Source organism: Notothenia rossii (genome assembly GCF_949606895.1).
Source record: "Notothenia rossii genome assembly, chromosome: 10".
Taxonomy (NCBI): Eukaryota; Metazoa; Chordata; class Actinopteri; order Perciformes; family Nototheniidae; genus Notothenia; species Notothenia rossii.
Window position 1 is genome coordinate 42,805,741 of NC_136908.1, and position 19,276 is coordinate 42,825,016.

At 44.3% G+C, this 19,276-nt stretch overlaps 1 protein-coding gene across 2 annotated transcripts in view; it reads right to left on the bottom strand.

The window, feature by feature from the left end:
* Window positions 1–10,680, bottom strand: part of LOC307023033 (synapsin-3-like) — a 95,816-nt gene extending 85,136 nt beyond the window's left edge. The window contains exon 1 of one of the 2 annotated variants that reach the window (XM_079656027.1): window positions 10,479–10,675. The gene's annotated coding sequence lies outside the window, so the exon portion shown is untranslated. Of the gene's footprint in view, window positions 1–10,478 lie in introns of both variants that reach the window. The other variant, XM_079656026.1, reaches the window with a different exon arrangement.
* Window positions 10,681–19,276: the final 8,596 nt, after the last annotated feature.

Consider the following 19,276-nt stretch of genomic DNA (forward strand, 5'->3'; position numbering starts at 1 on the left):
AAAAAAACAACGAGAACCTCTTCCTGACCTCATGGCTGAAGTAATAATGGTTTCCAAACGGCCAGATGCTGATGTTCTTAATGAGTTAAATGATGTGAAGCGTACTCTAAAGTTACTTCTGATGACAGATGGGCTCCTCAATGTTTTCAGCCTCTTGGTAATAATGTTTCACAGCTTGTGTTTACTATGTGTATATTTTTTCTTGGGGGGTGTGAACTTAGTGGTGAGGGGTAGGAAGCCCATTGTGGCCACAGATGCTTCTTGTGTTCTACTTTTACGTTGGCAATTAAATCAAACTTGTCAAATTGTGTTCTGGGTAGTGATGGGCATCTTCCTTCTTCTTGTCCAATAGCTTGGTTTCAACCAGTAGGGGGCCATAGCTTTGCATTATAACAGAATCAAGAATTAGACCTGAATATTACATTAATTTACATTTAATTTAGCTGATACTTTCATCCAAAGCAATTTACAATTAGTGCCAAAACCATAAAGATACAACCCTGCAGGTACATTAGCTTAAATTAAGCCAAACCATTTAAAGTACTATGATTTATTTACTTTTTTGGTTACATTTATAGATTTTGTTAAATTTGAATGTGCCGTGGAAAGTATGCATGGATCAGATGCTGAGAAATATATAATCCACGAATACTGAAATACATAAATACATAAATACAATAGAGTTTTTAAAGTGGTTTGGGGCTTTAGTAGCTTGAATAATTCAAAATGTATTTTTCATCATTCCTTGCCCATAGCTCTCACAGGAACTGCCCTCGACAATGAAACACAGCGATGTATCAGACCTGAAGGGATCAGTTACTCTGCATGTGTGCCCCCCCCTCAGTCTGTCCATCTGTCTGTGTGTTTTTCCAACACTTCAACATGCATCTTTGACACATTTCCTCCATATATACTCATGGTCCCCAGAGGATGATATCAATAGATATAGTGACTTCCTGTCTTTGTCCTATAGCGCCCCCATCAGGCCAAAAAGGTCCCCTAAAACAATGCAATGGTCTGCAGAGGGATCTCAAAGACACTGTTTCTTTGTGTTGTATTGTTCCTCCCTCCCCGTGGATGAAACTGAATGTTTTTCGTCTTATCTTTGGGCTCACATCCTAATTAGTCCAAAATGTTTGTATAAAACAGAAAATAACATCTACATATAATCAGTAGAGCGCCGTAATTCCATCCTGGCTGCCGGCTCTAAGGATAATGAAAATAGAAATGTCTTTGTTTCTGTGCTGTCTTTATACGTAAGAACTCGTTAGCATGGCTAAAGAGTCTTGTTGAAGTTTTTGCAGCATTCAGGATCTGCATCCACCGACCAATACCAAAACAATGTTTAATGAGACTAAAACTACAATTAGCTTTTAGTTAGCCCGACACTGGCAGCCTACATTTTAATATGACCATGCAGTTTAAAGCTCCATGTGGGCCAGCATCTTCATTCTTTGGCATTCCTGTGTTCACTTTGCTGATGTAAGATTAATATGGTAACTAAACAATCCGTTTTACTGCATCAAGGCAGCCACAGAGTTAATGAAGTCACTCAGCTAAAAACATGATATGTTCTCATTCATCTCAACATTAGCACTCCAGTCCTAAATAAGTAAATCACTTCTAGATATATATCCAACCGGTTATATTAGAGCACAACACACATTTCTATTTGTAATGCATGCCTTTAATTGGTTGATTACGAGTGTGACAGATTACATAAGCCAGTATTTGACAGCCATTTTGAAACCAATTTCTGGGATATCTTTAGAAACAGCTAATAGTTGAGAGTAAATCATCTTTTCACACTGATCTACAGCGTTTGCATATACTGTATTGAACATCCTTTGATTTAACTCATAGAAAACACAATCCTTCCTTTCAATTTGCATTTGTGATGCAATAAAAATGTCAGACTTGATCTGACAATAACACTTTTATCATATCGTAATTTATAGAATCACGAGAGACAAAAAATAATCTAAGAAGATCAGTGTATTAGAATATTTAAAGGAAAGGCAACATTTAAAGACTGATTATCAAAGGTCTGTGCAGGAAACATTAAAAAAAAAAAAGTAATCAAGTTTTGCAGCTTTTTTTCAGGCTGATTTTCCACAAATATGATCTGCGAGAAACATCTTTCACATCAGAATTGGAATATAATGAGAACCGTACCTTAAACGTCACTAATGGCATTGATTTAAAGCCTCGATATTGAGGCTAATACCGTCTCTTCTTAGACGTCTACAGAGATATGGTGTTGGGATGTTGTGGGAGGGTGTGTGGAGGCCTGCTGCTCAGTTTACTCAGCCTGTGAGGACTCTGGTAGACTCAGGCTGTTGATTGCTGTGAAATGCTTTCAGTACACTGCTCTGTACAGATCTCACACGACTATTTAAGTGTAACCAGAAAAGATTATTGTATGAGGACATGATCATGATCATCAATAGCCAGCAACACAGATCCACTTATACATGAAACACTATCAGCAGGCTTTGGAGTTACTGATCAACAGGATTAGTAATCAGGATACAAAAGAAGGTAACTGTACTCCCTTACATTTACATTAAAAAGATGTACTGAGATGACTTTGACATTTAAGAAAAATGGGGATTACAAACAGGATAACAATATTACAATACATTTTAAAACACAAATATTATATGTAGACATACTGCTTGACTGCTTTTGGTTGTCATTGAGGGTATTTGTAATCTTCTTTATTTTAAAGATATTTTCTCTAATGTAGCTGGTGAACCCCTGATGTATTAAACAAAATAAGCATGTGTATACTATTATCCTATAATATAAGAGGACACATTTTGATCCTTCAAATCTTGGTTTCTGCTTTTCTGAGGTCACCTTGTTCTGTTGTCTTACACTGAGAAAACTGATATTGACTTTCATAGATGTATTATGTCAACAGATTTCACACAACTGTATTTGGCTAGTAGAAAGCAATACTAATACATTTCTTCAAGGTACATAATACACTTAAGATTCTTATCTTATTAATTTTATTTTCTCTTTTATTTATCTGCATTGCATTTGTATGTTGTGATACTCAGATTATTGTCTACATGTTTTACAAGTAATTGTAATGGATGACATGTTTAAAGTAACCCCCCACCCTGCTGTGTGGTGCAGATCAGGCCAGCAGGACAGGAAGTGGAGCTGGAGCTGTGAACCTGACGGCTGCAGTGTCAGAATGTGCCGGAGACTTCTCACTGAGAGTGTGTGCAGCAGTGCCTTCTGCCCCCCGGAGGCACCAGCAGAGCCTTCTGCCCCCCGGGGGCACCAGCAGAGCCTTCTGCCCCCCGGAGGCACCAGCAGAGCCTTCTGCCCCCCGAGAGCACCAGCAGAGCCTTCTGCCCCCCGGTGGCACCAGCAGAGACCTCCTCTCTCCTCCTCTCCCCTCCTCTCTCCTCCTCTCCCCTCCTCTCTCCTCATCTCTCCTCATCTCTCCTCATCTCCCGTCCTCTCTCCTCCTCTCTACTCATCTCTCCTCCTCTCTCCTCATCTCTCATCTCCCCTCCTCTCTCCTCCTCTCGCCTCATCTCTCCTCATCTCCCCTCCTCTCTCCTAATCTCCCCTCCTCTCCCCTCCTCTCTCCTCATCTCTCCTCCTCTCCCCTCATCTCCCCTCCTCTCTCCTCCTCTCCCCTTGTCTCTCCTCCTCTCTCCTCATCTCCCCTCCTCTCTCCTCCTCTCTCCTCATCTCCCCTCCTCTCTCCTCATCTCCCCTCCTCTCTCCTCCTCTCTCCTCCTCTCGCCTCATCTCCCCTCCTCTCTTCTCATCTCCCCTCCTCTCTCCTCCTCTCTCCTCCTCTCTCCTCCTCTCCCCTCCTCTCTCCTCCTCTCCCCTCCTCTCTCCTCCTCTCCTCTCATCTCTCTTCATCTCCCCTCCTCTCTCCTCCTCTCCCCTCATCTCTCCTCATCTCCCCTCCTCTCTCCTCCTCTCCCCTCCTCTCCCCTCCTCTCTCCTCCACTCTCCTCCTCTCCCCTCATCTCTCCTCATCTCCCCTCATCTCTCCTCACCCCTCATCTCTCCTCATCTCCCGTCCTCTCCCCTCCTCTCCCCTCCTCTCTCCTCCTCTCCCCTCCTCTCTCCTCATCTCCTCATCTCTCCTACTCTCCCCTCCTCTCTCCTCCTCTCCCCTCATCTCCCCTCATCTCTCCTCGTCTACCCTCCTCTCTCCTCCTCTCCCCTCCTCTCTCCTCATCTCCCCTCATCTCCCCTCCTCTCTCCTCCTCTCCCCTCCTCTCTCCTCATCATCCCTCCTCTCCTCTCCTCTCCCCTCCTCTCTCCTCCTCTCCCCTCCTCTCCTCATCTCCCCTCATCTCTCCTCCTCTCCCCTCCTCTCTCCTCATCTCTCCTCCTCTCTCCTCCTCTCCCCTCATCTCCCCTCCTCTCTCCTCCTCTCCACTCCTCTCCTCCTCTCCCCTCATCTGCCTTCCTCTCCCCTCATCTCCCCTCATCTCTCCTCCTCTCTCCTCCTCTCTCCTCGTCTCCCCTTCTCTCTCCTCCTCTCCCCTCCTCTCCTCATTTCCCCTCCTCTCCCCTCAGCTCCCCTCATCTCTCCTCCTCTCTCCTTATCTCTCCTCGTCTCCCCTTCTCTCTCCTCCTCTCCCCTTCTCCCCTCATCTCTCCTCCTCTCCCCTCATCTCCCCTCATCCCTCCTCCTCTCCCCTCATCTCCCCTCATCTCTCCTCATCTCTCCTCCTCTCCCCTCCTCTCTCCTCATCTCTCCTCCTCTCCCCTCCTCTCTCCTCCTCTCCCCTCCTCTCTCCTCATCACTCCTCCTCTCCCCTCCTCTCTCCTCCTCTCCTCATCTCCCCTCATCTCTCCTCCTCTCCCCTCCTCTCTCCTCATCTCTCCTCCTCTCTCCTCCTCTCCCCTCATCTCCCCTCATCTCTCCTCCTCTCCTCTCCCCTCATCTCCCTCCTCTCTCCTCCTCTCCCCTCACCTCTCCTCTCTCCTCCTCTCCCCTCATATCTTCTCTCCTCCCCTCACCTCTCCTCTCTCCTCCTCTCTTCTCCCCCCTCTCCCCTCATCTCCCCCTCTCTCCTCGTCTCCCCTCGTCTCTCCTCCTCTCTCCTTCTCTCTCCTCCTCTCTCCTTGTCTCCCCTCATCTCTCCTCCTCTCCCTTCATCTCTCCTCCTCTCCCCTCACCTCTCTCCTCATCTCCCCTCCTCTCCCCTCCTCTCTCCTCATCTCCCCTCCTCCTTCCTCCTCTCTCCTCCTCTCCCCTCATCTCCCCTCCTCTCCTCTCACCTCCCCTCACCTCTTCTTCTCTCTCCTCCTCTCTCCTCCTCTCTCCTCCTCTCCCCTCATCTCCCCTCCTCTCCTCTCACCTCCCCTCCTCTCTCCTCATCTCCCCTCCTCCTTCCTCCTCTCTCCTCCTCTCCCCTCATCTCCCCTCCTCTCCTCTCACCTCCCCTTCTCTCTCCTCCTCTCTGCTCCTCTCTCCTTCTCTCTCCTTCTCTCTCCTCCTCTCTCCTCCTCTCTCCTTCTCTCTCCTCCTCTCTCCTCTTCTCTCCTCCTCTCCCCTGACCTCTCCTCGTCTCTCCTCCCTGCAGACATCACTGTCCCCACAGAGACCTCAGAGCCACCAGCAGGGTCTGCATCTCAGAGCCCTCCTCACTCTCCTCTGATCTGGTATTTGTTTAGAGATGCCGTCTTTATCAACCCAAGTGTTTTTAAGCTTTCCAAATAAAACTATTCAGGTGAAAAGGAAGCAATTAGTGTGCCAATAGTTAAGTGGTTTTTCCAAATAGCTCATCTTTAGGAACAGGCGCTGATGTTTGGAGCTGTGAGCAGTTATGTTTCCAAGTTTCCCATAGTGGAACCATCTACACTAAGAGAGACTACAGAGTAATAACATGTCTCCTTATTAGATTCAGGCCCTTTTCGCCCCTAATTCTGCCATTGCTAATGTTACTCTCGCTGCTTAATGATGAGAGCAACTCATCCGGGCACTCTCCCTCTACAGCAGGGGTCGGCAATAGGCGGACCGCGGTCCGGATCCGGACCCAGACGCCGACCTATACGGACCCGGACCTATAATCAATACATTAATAGGGGATTTCAATTTTGACGGGACGATTCTATTTTAACCGCCGCCGACAGGGGGCGAAAGAGACGAGTGAGCGATACAGGGAGAGAAACACAGAAGAAGAGACGAGAGCGCAGAGGAGAGAAGCGGAGAGGAAAGTGAGTGAAGAGAATAATTAGCGCTACAGGGAGAGAAGCGGAGAGGAGAGTGAACAGGTGTGTTAGCGGCAGACAGGGAGAGACAAATAATTACACATGGCACTCCAAGAAGAGGAGAGTGGACAGTGAGAACAGAGCTTTTAACCCCGAGTGGACGGACTCATTCATGTTCATCCTGCCCACTGGGAGCACAGAACCAGTGTGTCTCATTTGTTCAGAGACCGTGGTGCTCATTAAAAGTGCCAAAACGCCACTATGAGACAAAACACAAGGTGTTTGACCAAACATTCCCTCTCAAGTCAGAACTGAGGTCACAAGAAATAAGCAGTCTCAGAGCCCAATATCAGTCGACCAGGATCAAAAATAAAACTAAATATCGTTCCAGGGCAGGCTAACCGAGGCTAACCAATGAGCACCTGCATGTGTGTATGAGAATGGCCCTGACACCATTTCAGCCCAGATCTAAACTCCTGGCAGGACAAGCTCGAGCTCAATTCTCCCACTGAATTTAAAAAAAGTGAGTGAGGGACTGCAATATAAGAGGGAAAGAAAGAGAAACTTTTGAACTGTTCAATTGTTATGATGTGTAAAGACTGATATTGTTCTATAATCGGCTGCAATTGTTAAGTCATGATGTGAAACGGTTAACAAAGAAAAAGGGAAACTCAAGATGCTGCTACACTTTATTTTATTTATCTAAAATTAAGCACTTTTAAGATGCACATATTTTCAAAAGCTATTTTATTTATTTTCTCTATTTTATTTTTAAATGCAGCCCGAGAGGGACATTACACATACAGTATCCACAGTATTTACTGTATATCTGTATAGTTCAATGTTAATTGACAATAAATAATTGTTGTAAAAGTTGTTGATTACATGCAGACGTTGATAAAGCCGCAGGCTACTTCAATAAATATCAAACTAATTCATAAAGCAAGTTAGACATTTTGATGTTCCGGACCTTTGCATGGGGAGATTTTCTCTAACTGGATCTCGTTGAATTTTAGTTGAATACCCCTGCTCTACAGCATGTAGACCCCATGTTGGGTGAAAACATCAGCTGTAATGTGACGGGCGGGAAATACAGATTCTGAGGTTTTTGCTAATCACATCAAAAATGAAGAATACCATGCATTTTGTATCTACAGGGAGCCCATTTACGATGGTCAAGAGGCAAACAATTCAACCATGTCATTGGAGACGGATGATTGTGTCGATAAAGCTGCAGAGGATAGATGTCCTGTCAGTCAGCTGTAGATGAGTGCCAGGCAGCAGGCTGACACTTAGACTGGGATTTCATTAGCTTGTCAGTGTTTTATATTTAATGCAGTATTTAAATTAACTTTTAACAATAAAACAATATACTTTGACGACGGACGTTAGCCTCCGTAGCATCTTTAGCTGTGATGAGGAGTTTCCAAAAGACGCACACGTATTGATCATACACAGTCTATGGAATTGACTGACCGGGTACTCCGTCTTCTCTGTGGACGGCCTAATCTATTCATTGTTTACAACACTGCTAGTGCAAGAATGAACACAAACGTGGGCGGGGCTACTGAAGGTGAGTACATGCTGGATGCACCCAGTGACAGATAGGTTTACTACAGTTCATCTGAGGAACCCAGGAGCAACAACTCCGGTATAACATGGTTGTTATTCATTAGTTGAGCCTGGCATCAGAGAGATTTCATTGGAGTGTACATTTTAAGAGTTCTGAATATGCTGAAAAATCAAACATTAGCTTTCAGCACTTCAAAACAAAGCCACGGCCCCACTTAATGCCGTACAACATTCATTCCATTCATCTGGAAGTATGACTAACGGGCAGTTGATGAATCATTCTCAGCATATTGATTCAGACTCCATTCACAACAAACGGCCCCCACACTACTACAACGTATCAGAGTGGTCCCATCACTAACTGGACCCTTTCCTCCTGGATGTCTGCTGAACGCAAACTGCTGACTCAGGAAAAAAGCACCCTGCTATCTTGATATTTATCAGTTCAGGAGAAAAAATAGATGATTATTGGCTGCCTGGCTTTCATGCTGAGGAGCGTCTGTTCAAAGGCAGAACAGAAACCAGGTTATGGAAGCAATACTTATGCCTGCCTCCTGATGGCCTGATTAATATTTCATTGTGTTTACTTTACAATATGGCGTCACTATTTTTAATATTAAGGGCTGAGCTTTAAGACTGCATCCACTGAATTTGGAGGTAGTCACATGTGGGCTTATGAAAGTCCGGACGGCATTTAAAGGCCCCGTTTCTGAATACAAGCTGCCTCTCACTGATGATGAACATGTTGGTATATTCAGTGTTAACATACTGTAGCACCTATATCTGCCTTATGAACAAAAACCATGGACATCTCACTAAGCTTTAAGAGATCAGAGATTTTTCAACAAAAGCACCCAACAAACTTCTTAATATGATACAAATATAACTCAACTCTAACATCATCTTTTTCTTAGTGAGACCCTACCCTTTAAATATGGTAAGAAGGGAACAGTTTTAATTAAACATTTAAAGGTCCAAAGTCCACTTGTCCATGTATTTTATACATAAACATGTGTCCCCTCTGTGTAAAGAGATTCTATTATTATTTTTCATCTAAAGTAACAGACAGAGAATCAGCACTTTGGAAACAGGTCTGAAACAGAGGGGATTATGGGATACTGCAATGATCTGTTTGGTGTTTCAGCAAATCAGAGACAGGCTCTGTATATATCTGAGACCTGTAATATATTGTGAAAAACAGTTTAATAGGGATCTTTAAGATGCAATTGTGCCTACGTCTTGTTCGATTTTCTCAAAAAGACTCAAACTAGTATTTTAAAGATGTTACCGACTATTTATGTAAAGGAAGTCCCTTGGAGACAGTTGGACACACGCCTTACGGAGCATTTTAGTGTCTCTAAATTCATCCTTTTGTTTTTTCCAGTACGCAGCTTTAGTGTTTGACTTCACTTTCACAGCCTGGCTTGTGGCCTCAGAAAGCAGCTGGAAAACATTGACTATACGCTACTTGCTTACCAATTAGCAATACAGCAGGACACATCATGGAGCATTTAGAATACACAGAGAGATACATATTCCTCTCAGAATAACAAGGGTTAGGGTCCTCAAAGGTCTCAGCTGCAGTCAGTATCTGACTAACTGTAGATCACAGAGGATGTTCTGATGAAGAAGCAGGAGTCTCTAAGAATATGGGGAAAGCCAAACAAAGCTAAGAAGAGAGAATATACAGCTTAGATTAAAGAGGTGACCAAAAAACATAGGAGCATGTTCTCACTGAAGAGGACCCCCTCCCTTTTTATAGATGAAGGGCTCATTTTAAGCTACTAAAAAACACAACAGCTCTTACTTCAGATAGTTATACACTAAACATAGTTATCTAATGTTATATTCTGAAAATAAATCATCCTGCTGTATCCTATATACTGGTCCTTTGATGGAATACATATATTTTGCAACAGGCATAAATATTTGAACAAAATCTAACAATATTTTCAAAAAGCGAGACTGTGTCAGTGTTGATGTTCATTATATGGTAGGCTTCATCCTTTATATGATTATTATTTATATGAATTGTCAATTGATTCGTTTTATCATCAGTTGGGCTGCTTGTTGTTGTTGTCTGTCCTTTTCCATTTTCTTTACTGACTTATTTACTTTGCTTTGATATATTTATTTTAAAAAAAACTGCTTAGCTTTAAGGTAAAGAAAAAAGCATGTCTCTTTTCTTTTTTATATTTCTGCAAAATGAGTTTTTGAATAAAGTACACGTATGGACCAAATAATAAAATAAATACAAATGTATACAAATAAATTAGTTAAAACATGTCAGCTACAAATACATATTATTGTGATAAAGATGTGCAAAAAAACTGACTCAATAACCAGTGTCTCCTTTGTAACCCCTGTCACAGCCATGTAATGGATCCCCCCCCCCATATGAAACGCTGAGCAGGAGTGACTGCAGAGTGAGATATAACTGAGGGAATCCCCCCCACACACACACACACACACACACACACACACACACACACACACACACACACACACACACACACACTCACAGGTCGCCCCGTCTTATCCGTGCAGTACAAATTACACCGTATACCGTAGGAGAGGAGCCTCGGTGTGTGAGAGAGCATCCTGAAGCAAAGCCCGCAGTAGGAAACACACACACACACACCGTCAAACGTTGCAAACCCATCGTATGAAGGGTGTCGGGGATAAACGCGCATTTTTACCTGAGCAGCTGTCAGTGAGGATGAGGAGGATACCCGTCTTCTTCTTCTTCTTCTTCTTCTTCTTCTTCTTCTGCTTCTTCTGCTTCTTCTTCTGGTTTTGCTGCTTCTTCTTCTGCGCTCAGATCCTCGGTCCTCCTCAGCTTCCCAGCCAAGCCCTCTCTCTCTCTCTCTCTCTCTCTCTCTCTCTGATTCTCTCTCTCTTTCTTTCTCTCTCTCTCTCTCTCTCTCTCTCTCTCTGATTCTCTCTCTCGCTCTGTTTCTCTCTCTCTCTCTGATTCTCTCTCTCTCTGATGCTCTTTCTCTCTCTCTCTCTCTCTCTCTCTCTCTCTCTCTCTCTCTCTCTTTGATTCTCTCTCTCTCACACACACACACAATGCATGCCGGGAACGTGAGGGTGTCGTGCCTCATCACTGATTCATTCCGCAGCCGCTCGGTTTGCAGGAACAGTGGGAGCGTCTGTCACTGAAGGGGATCAGATGTGAAGCAGGAAGAATCCAAGAAATATCACTGAAATGCTTATTAATGCGTTATGTTGTTGTTAATTTGGCAAAATACCTCGGAATTGTGTCTAAAGTCAAATGTATCTGTTTTTATATAAAAAAAACGTGCACTCAATTACACCGCCATGTGACTCTAATATTTTAAATAATACATTATCCAGGGTGGATACAGTATATCCACCCTGATTTTCTAAATTAAAACTATTATTATCTCAGAGTTCTGAGAAAATAATGGTTTCAAGGTACCTTAAATCCCAAGTGAAGCTCTATTTTAGTATAGGTGGATTTGATGGAGGCAAAGTGTCCCGTCTAGTTAGAATTTTGTTTTACCAGGATGAGATGAGCCGGTTTAAATATAATGTCTATCTTTAAAATAAACATCTCTATTGAAACTATTCGCTTATTCAAATGAATAAGAACACTTTACTACATGTTGATGTGTTTGCACAAACTATACAAGTCACTTAAATATATTTGGTGTGAAGGGATTTTTTCCAACAAACTATCGTCCTAGCTTAGCTCTCTGCCACAGTGTGTGACACCGAGTGCTGCACGGTGGTTCTTTAATTCAGCTGCTGGAACCTCTGTTTGCTAATCCTCTTTGTGGAGGAATGCATCCATAGATCGATAGTTTTCCTCAACAGCCTGGTGTTTCCTGTGAGTTTGCATGTAGTGTTGTGCTTCAAATGGTATTCACCTCCATAAGCGATAATAAATCAAAACTGGTAGATGTCACGAATGACTCTCTAGGAAAAGTCCTCCAGTGGCTACACCCATACTTGAATATATTTACAGACATTGTTGAAGATGGATTGACATCTGGCTCAGCTAATGGAGATAGCCGTCTCTTGTTTTCTAAACGAACAGTGGATTAAAGCCAAGTTTAAGAAGGGCAAGTGTCAATCAAATGCGGGACATTGTCTCAATGTGTGGGACACGGGACAAATTATAGAAAGGACACCTGGTCCCCCTAGGGAACATTTATTATCCCATAAGGAAATATTCATGTCACACATTGGTGTGTATTTACAAACACACACAATTATCCTCGATTATATTTCTGATCAACCTCATGATCGTCCTCATCGTCTTGATTAGCGCTATAATTTGGCATGATCTTGTGGTTGCCCTTTTTAAGGTGCAGATCAGGCTGTAGGACAGACAGAATGCTAAACAGCTGTAATAAGCACACTCAAGGAGAGAGAATATCTGCCTGCACTCACCAGCAAAACAACTCCAACATGCTAATGATGCTAGGTGTCTGCAGGATGTAAACTGCTGCTAACAGATGATACAAAGAGGGAGGCTGTGGCTCAGTGGGTTAGTGTGCTGATCTCCGGATTAGGGGAGGACTGGTTCTATCCCCACTGCAGTCAATCAATCAATCAATCAATGTTTATTTATATAGCCCAATATCACAAATGCTATTTGTCTCAGTGGACTTTACTGCTTGTACAGAATATGAATATGACACCCTCTCTCCTTGGACCCTCACATCGGACAAGGAAACCCTCCCAAAGAAACCCCACAGTTATTCAAACCAAATCAAATCAAGTTTTATTTATATTGTATAGCACATTTATAAATGATTTTTGGTCGAGCCAAAGTGCTGTACATATAATAAAAATAGCCTACAGTAGAGATACTTTACAGCTAATACAACAACACAGATTATTCAGAATATCAGTATGAGAAAAACGACACCCTCTGTCCTTATTGGGGGAAAATGGGAGAAACCTCAGGGAGAGCAACAGAGGAGGGATCCCTCTCCCAGGACAGACAGACGTGCAATAGATGCCGTGTGTAAATTGAAGAGATAATACATTTACAGCATAGGTAAACCAAATGTTTGGAAATGCATGTGTCTATAATAAGAAGATGAATCCAGGTGGATGTCAACAATCCCGTGGGAGTCATCAGGAAGTAGTATGATGAGAATCAGGCAGGACCACAGAGACAGGTTCAGCCACGACTCAGGATCCTGGTTTAGACACACTGTAAAAAATTGCTGTGAAATCCACAGTTATTTACAGTGTTTGTACACAATAAATTACTGTATACCATTTTAGAGTATAATACTGTGTTTCCAACCAAAAATTAAAGTACCTCTGGAGTTACTTAAAAAATATCAGTAGTAACGTCCCAACTGTATAAAATCTCAGTAACCAACAATGTACTGTAGAAGATCACAGTAACCAAAAAAGAAAGAACCAACCGAAAAACCCCATTTCTAGAATAGCTAGAAAAAAAAACATTTCTCGAATAGCTATAATATCTAAAATATCTTAAATAAACCAACATCTTTTTCTTAATATACCTAATCTTGATGCAGTGTAATTAATATTATATATATATTAATAGTTTGGCTAGATATTTTATATACTTAGTAGATATATTTTTTTAAGACCCTATGTCTTTGCAAACCAGAAGAACTACAACAGTGGTGCTGATTTGTACCAAGCTGTATAGCGTGGCTCTAGGGAATTGCAGTTTTTAAATATATTAGTGTTTTTCTTAAAATTGGAAGTTATAAATACTGAATTAAGAATACACTGAGGGTTTAAGGGGATGGTAAACACATGTGTGTAACCAGATTTTAAATATCAAATTGTGAAATGGGTGAAAATACATTTTAACCATAGTTGACCCAAATTTGACAGTGCCCCCAGTTTTGACTATATTCACATGCTAGCTGAGGTCAAGAGCTCTCTATAACAGTATGTCCCATGTCTGTAGTCCCTTTTGTTGCTTAATTATAAGCCTTCAAACATGCACCGAGGTCAATCAATCAATCAATCTTTATTCATATAGCCCAATATCACAAATGTTACATTTGTCTCAGTGGACTTCACAGTTTGTACAGAATATCAGTATGGCAATACGACACCTTTGACCCTCTGTCCTTAGACCCTCACATCGTACAAGGAAACATTTCCAGAGAAAAACCCACAGTTTAAAGGGGAACATGGGAGAAACCTCAGGGAGAGCAACAGAGGAGGGATCCCTCTCCCAGGACGGACAGACGTGCAATAGATGCCGTGTGTAAATAGAAGAGATAATAAATGTTTCAGCATAGGTAGACCAAATGTTTGGAAATGCATGTGTCTAAAATAAGAAGATGAATCCACGAGGATGTCAACAATCCTGTGGGAGCCATCAGGGAAGTAGTAGGTCAAGGTTCAAAGGTCAGTATTTCAAAGCAGGAACCATGTGGAATCTTCATACTGACATATGTTACTTTCCAGGTCAAGACCTTTCCAACAATGTATTTGGTGTACCTCTACGGCAAAGTTTTCATTTTCTCATTTCATGGTCACAAGCCATCCTAGGCGTATCGATTCAGAGAGCACTTTCAAGGCTCAATATATAGAAGCTTTTTTTTGTTTTATGGAAATTGTGACCAAAATAAGTCACCTTCAGAGATTACAATACTACCGAATCTGTTTCATTAGCCAATGCAAGCATACAAAGGATGTGTCTTGGCATTGCGCCTTAAAAACGCAACACAGAGTAATACAAATAGACAAAAGTAAGGTAATAATCATAATTTGTATTATTATTGTGGCGGCTCAATTCCCAGTCCACTTTGAGTTGCCGAGAGGCTAAGCTTGGCTATAGGCTGTGATGCGTTTTCAAAGAGAAAGTCCACACCAAAGTGATATAGTCTGACAATATTTAAACAAAAACGAACGACAAACTATAGGGACAAAAACGGTCAACAGAAAAAATAGGCTTGTTTGAGATGAGCTGCTGCTCGCCTCCAAAGTAGACGAGAATAGCCGATTGCAGCCGGGGGAAGTCTCAAAAAGCTTGCCTGAAGTCGGCCAGCTTGGAGTCGGCTTGACTCTGTTTGCAATGGCAGAAATAGCGTTGGCGTTCTTCGTTGCAGATGAAGTGGATGCAATAGAAATCCCACAATTATTATGTTTGTTTGTTCATTTTCAAACAAATGAATACAAGGGGGGATGAATCCTACATGTAAAAGACAGAACCACTTATTACTTTTCAAAACTACTTCCGTCAATGGTTTTGACCAGTTTGCATTTATAAAGAATGCACAAATGCCGAACTGCAGCCTGTTGTACTCGTAGGCCACCCCCTGGAAGGCAAAACGTAAATACTTTCTGTGTTTCGGAGCAATTTTCCGACATGAAAGGAGGCGTCCTTCAGGTCGAAGGTTGTAAACCAATTGCCTGGCTGCACCAGTTCCAATAACCGTTTCATAGTCAACATCTGGAAAGTTTTGCGTACAATGTGGAGATTCAGACCACGGAGTTCCAGAATGGGCCTGAATTCGCCTGTTTTCTTCATGGGAGCCTGCCTGCAGGCAGCAGTCTCAGGACACCTGCACTCTGAGGACACCTCCACTCTCAGGACAGGAAGTGCACGCTAAGAATTCCAAAATAAAATTGTCACTATGTCAAGGGGTGAACACTGAGGCATGAACTCAATTGCACGACTCAAAACTCAGACTCAGATAGCGTTTCAAAATAAAGACTTTACTGGAATTTTGCACAGTAATAAAATAAGGAAAACAAAACACTCTTTCGAGGAAAACTAGAATCGTGATCTATAGCATAGGTCCGTGAAAGGTCCGTGAGGTAAGCCGATACGTAGGTCTTCGAGAGACAACAAACTGACAATTAACAGGAGGGAGCTAACACAATATATACACAGGTAAAGGGGACACAGTTGGAAACAATCAGGGTGGGGAAAATAATCAAGGACGCAGGAGACAGAAAGGGGCGGGGAGCGTGGAGGCCTGAAATGAGAGGAAGAAATAATTAAGGGCATAGACATAAAGCACAAGACAAAGGGACATGACAACTCTAACATAAAGAATAAACTTTCACTATAAGTTTCTTGGACATGACAGTACCCCCCCCTTCTAGGGACGGCTCCTGAAGGCCCAGGCTCCTCTGAGTTGAGGCGGTCAAAATCCTCAATGAGTTTTTTGTCTACAATGAAGCGGGAAGGAATCCATTGCCGCTCCTCAGGACCATAACCCTTCCAGTCAACCAGTAACTGTCGCCCTCTACCCCTTTTCCGACTAGCCAACAGTGACTTGACCGTGTAAACCGGACCTCCATCGATCATCCGGGGGGGCGGGGGGGGTTTGACGGTGGGAACCATAGCGCTCTCCTTCAATGGTTTTAATTTCCCTACATGGAAGGTGGGATGTACCTTCATGGCCCTGGGAAGCCGTAGTCTCACTGAGACTGGGTTTATGACCTTGGTGATGGGAAAAGGACCCACAAACCGGGGAGCCAGTTTTCGGGAGAGTACGTGGAGGGGAAGGTCTCGTGAAGAGAGACAGACTTTTTGGCCTGGCTGGTATACAGGGGCTGGTCGGCGTTTTCGGTCTGCTGCTCTTTTAACCAGTTGCGCATTCCTGCAGAGTATCTTCCTAGCCGCAGCCCACACGTGCCGACAACGCCTGACCAGAGCGTGGGCAGACGGGACCGTGACCTCCCTCTCCGTGGCTGGGAACAGTGGCGGCTGGTAGCCATAAACACAGTGAAACGGGGACAGGCCCGTGGCAGAAGTAGGGAGGATGTTGTGTGCATACTCAACCCAGGTGAGGTGCTCGCTCCAGGAGGATGGACTCTGGGACACCAGGCAGCGCAGGCAGGTCTCCAGTTCTTGATTTAGGCGCTCTGTCTGGCCGTTAGACTCCGGATGGTATCCAGACGAGAGACTGACCGTGGCACCGATGAGGCTGCAGAACTCCTTCCAGAAGCGTGACACAAACTGGGGGCCCCGGTTGGAGACAATATCCTTAGGGAAACCATGAAACCGAAACACATTCTGCATCATGACCTCCGCCGTTTCCTTCGCCGAGGGCATCTTGGGCAGAGCAATGAAATGTGTCATCTTGGAAAATCTGTCCACTACCGTGAGAACTGTGGTTTTACCTCTAGAGAGGGGCAGACCAGTGACGAAGTCCATGGAGATCTCTGACCAGGGCCTGTTGGGAATAGGGAGTGGTTGTAATAGTCCTATTCGCGACCTGGAAGAGGTCTTGTTTCGAGCGCAGATAGGGCACGCCTCCACATACTCCTTCACCTCCTTCTCCATGGATGTCCACCAGAAACGTTGTTTAATAATGAACATAGTTCTCTTGACTCCGGGGTGACAGGTGAGCAGCGAAGTGTGAGCCCAGTGGATCACCTGTGGTCTCTCGGCCTCCTGAAAAAAAATCTGGTTAGGCGGGCAACCCCTTGGTGCAGGAGCTCCAGCATTGGCACGTATTACCTCCTTCTCTACTGGCCAAGTCAGCGCTCCTACCACCCGGTTCAATGGGATGATGGGTTCCGGCTCCTTGGCTGCAGGCACAAGGTCAAACAGACGGGACAGAGCGTCAGGCTTGACATTCTGAGACCCTGGCCTGTAGGAAAGAACAAAGTCAAAACGGTTGAAAAACAAGGTCCACCTAGCCTGGCTGGAGTTCAGTCTTTTGGCCTTTCTTATGTACTCCAGGTTCTTGTGATCGGTCCAGACCACAAAAGGATGCTCGGCTCCCTCCAACCAATGCCTCCACTCTTCCAACGCTGACTTCACGGCCAGCAACTCACGGTTTCCCACGTCATAATTTCTCTCTGCCGGGGAGAGCTTCCTGGACAGGAAAGCGCAGGGGTGAAGTTTGTTGTCCTTCTGTTGTTGCTGGGAGAGGACCGCTCCCACCCCCTCGTTGGAGGCATCCACTTCCACCACGAACTGGCGAGTGGGATCCGGCATGGTAAGTATGGGGGCAGTGGTGAACATCTTTTTCAGCCGAGAAAAAGCCTCCTCAGCCTGAGGAGACCACACAAAAGGCACCTGAGGGGACGTGAGGACATGAAGAGGGGCTGCAATAGCGCTGAAGCTCCGCACAAAACGTCTGTAAAAATTAGTAAAGCCTAAAAACTGCTGCACTTTCTTGCGAGAGTCAGGGGTAGGCCAACAGGCTACTGCGCTAACCTTCTCTGGGTCCATCCTAACCTGACCTGGGGAAATGATGAAGCCCAAAAAAGTGACTGTTTCTACATAAAATCCACACTTTTCAGCTTTGACAAACAACTTATTTATGAGCAGTTTCTGTAGAACCAGGCGGACATGTTGTTTGTGGGTGTGAAGGTCAGGGGAGTAGGTCAGAATGTCGTCCAGATAAACAAAAACGAAACGATTCAGAAACTCCCTCAACATGTCGTTGATCATAGCCTGGAAGACTGCAGGAGCGTTTGACAATCCAAACGGCATGACCAGGTATTCATAATGTCCTGAAGGGGTGTTAAAACCCGTCTTCCATTCATCGCCCTCCCTGATCCTGACCAAATGATAGGCGTTACGCAGGTCTAACTTGGTGAAAACCTTGGCTTCCTGAAGCTGCTCGAAAGCGGAAGAGATGAGAGGGAGGGGGTACCGGTTTTTAACCGTAATGTCATTGAGAGGTGAGTAGTCGATACAGGGCCTAAGAGACCCATCCTTTTTGCCCACGAAAAAAAAACCTGCACCTGCTTGGGATGAGGAATGACGAATAAGCCCTGTTTTGAGGGAGGCATCAATATAGTCCTTCATGGCCTCTTTCTCAGGTCCTGAAATTGCATAAAGTCGACTCTTAGGAATGGGAGACCCGGCAATCAAGTCAATAGCACAGTCATAGGAGCTGTGAGGAGGAAGAGCCAGAGCTTTGGACTTACTAAAGACTTCACTAAGGTCGTGGTAGCAGGAAGGAACTGAAAGTACATCCGGAAGATATATTTTTGGGACTGTATCCTGCCTAACACTCCCAGTGTTACATCTCCTGTCAATCTCTGCTACCTGCTTAAAACAGTGATCAATGCAATTCTTTCCCCACCCCTCCACCCTCCCAGATTGCCAATCTATGTGAGGGTTATGAAGTTACAACCAGGGAAACCCCAAAATGAGTGGATGTTAGGCTGAGTTAAATAAGTGAAAAGACATTGTCTCGTGGTGGTTATCATTACATCTTACTTCCAAAGGCTCTGTTTGGTGAGTCACTTTAAACAACAGCCGCCCATCGAGAGCACTCGCTTCAAGAGGCTGGGGTAGAGGTTTAGTTTTTATGTCCCATTTTTTAACTAAACCCCAATCCATTATACTTTCGTCCGCCCCTGAGTCAATGAGAACACCATGAGTAACTACATTGTCTCTGATTTTTACCTGGATCCGGGTCAGGGTGCGAGGAGGAAAGTCAGAGGAAGAGATCCGGCTCACCAACGTACTCCTCTTCATTGGTGAGCCTCCTCTTTTACCGGACAAGCCGCTTGTGGGTGTCCGCGCTGCCCGCAGTAGAAA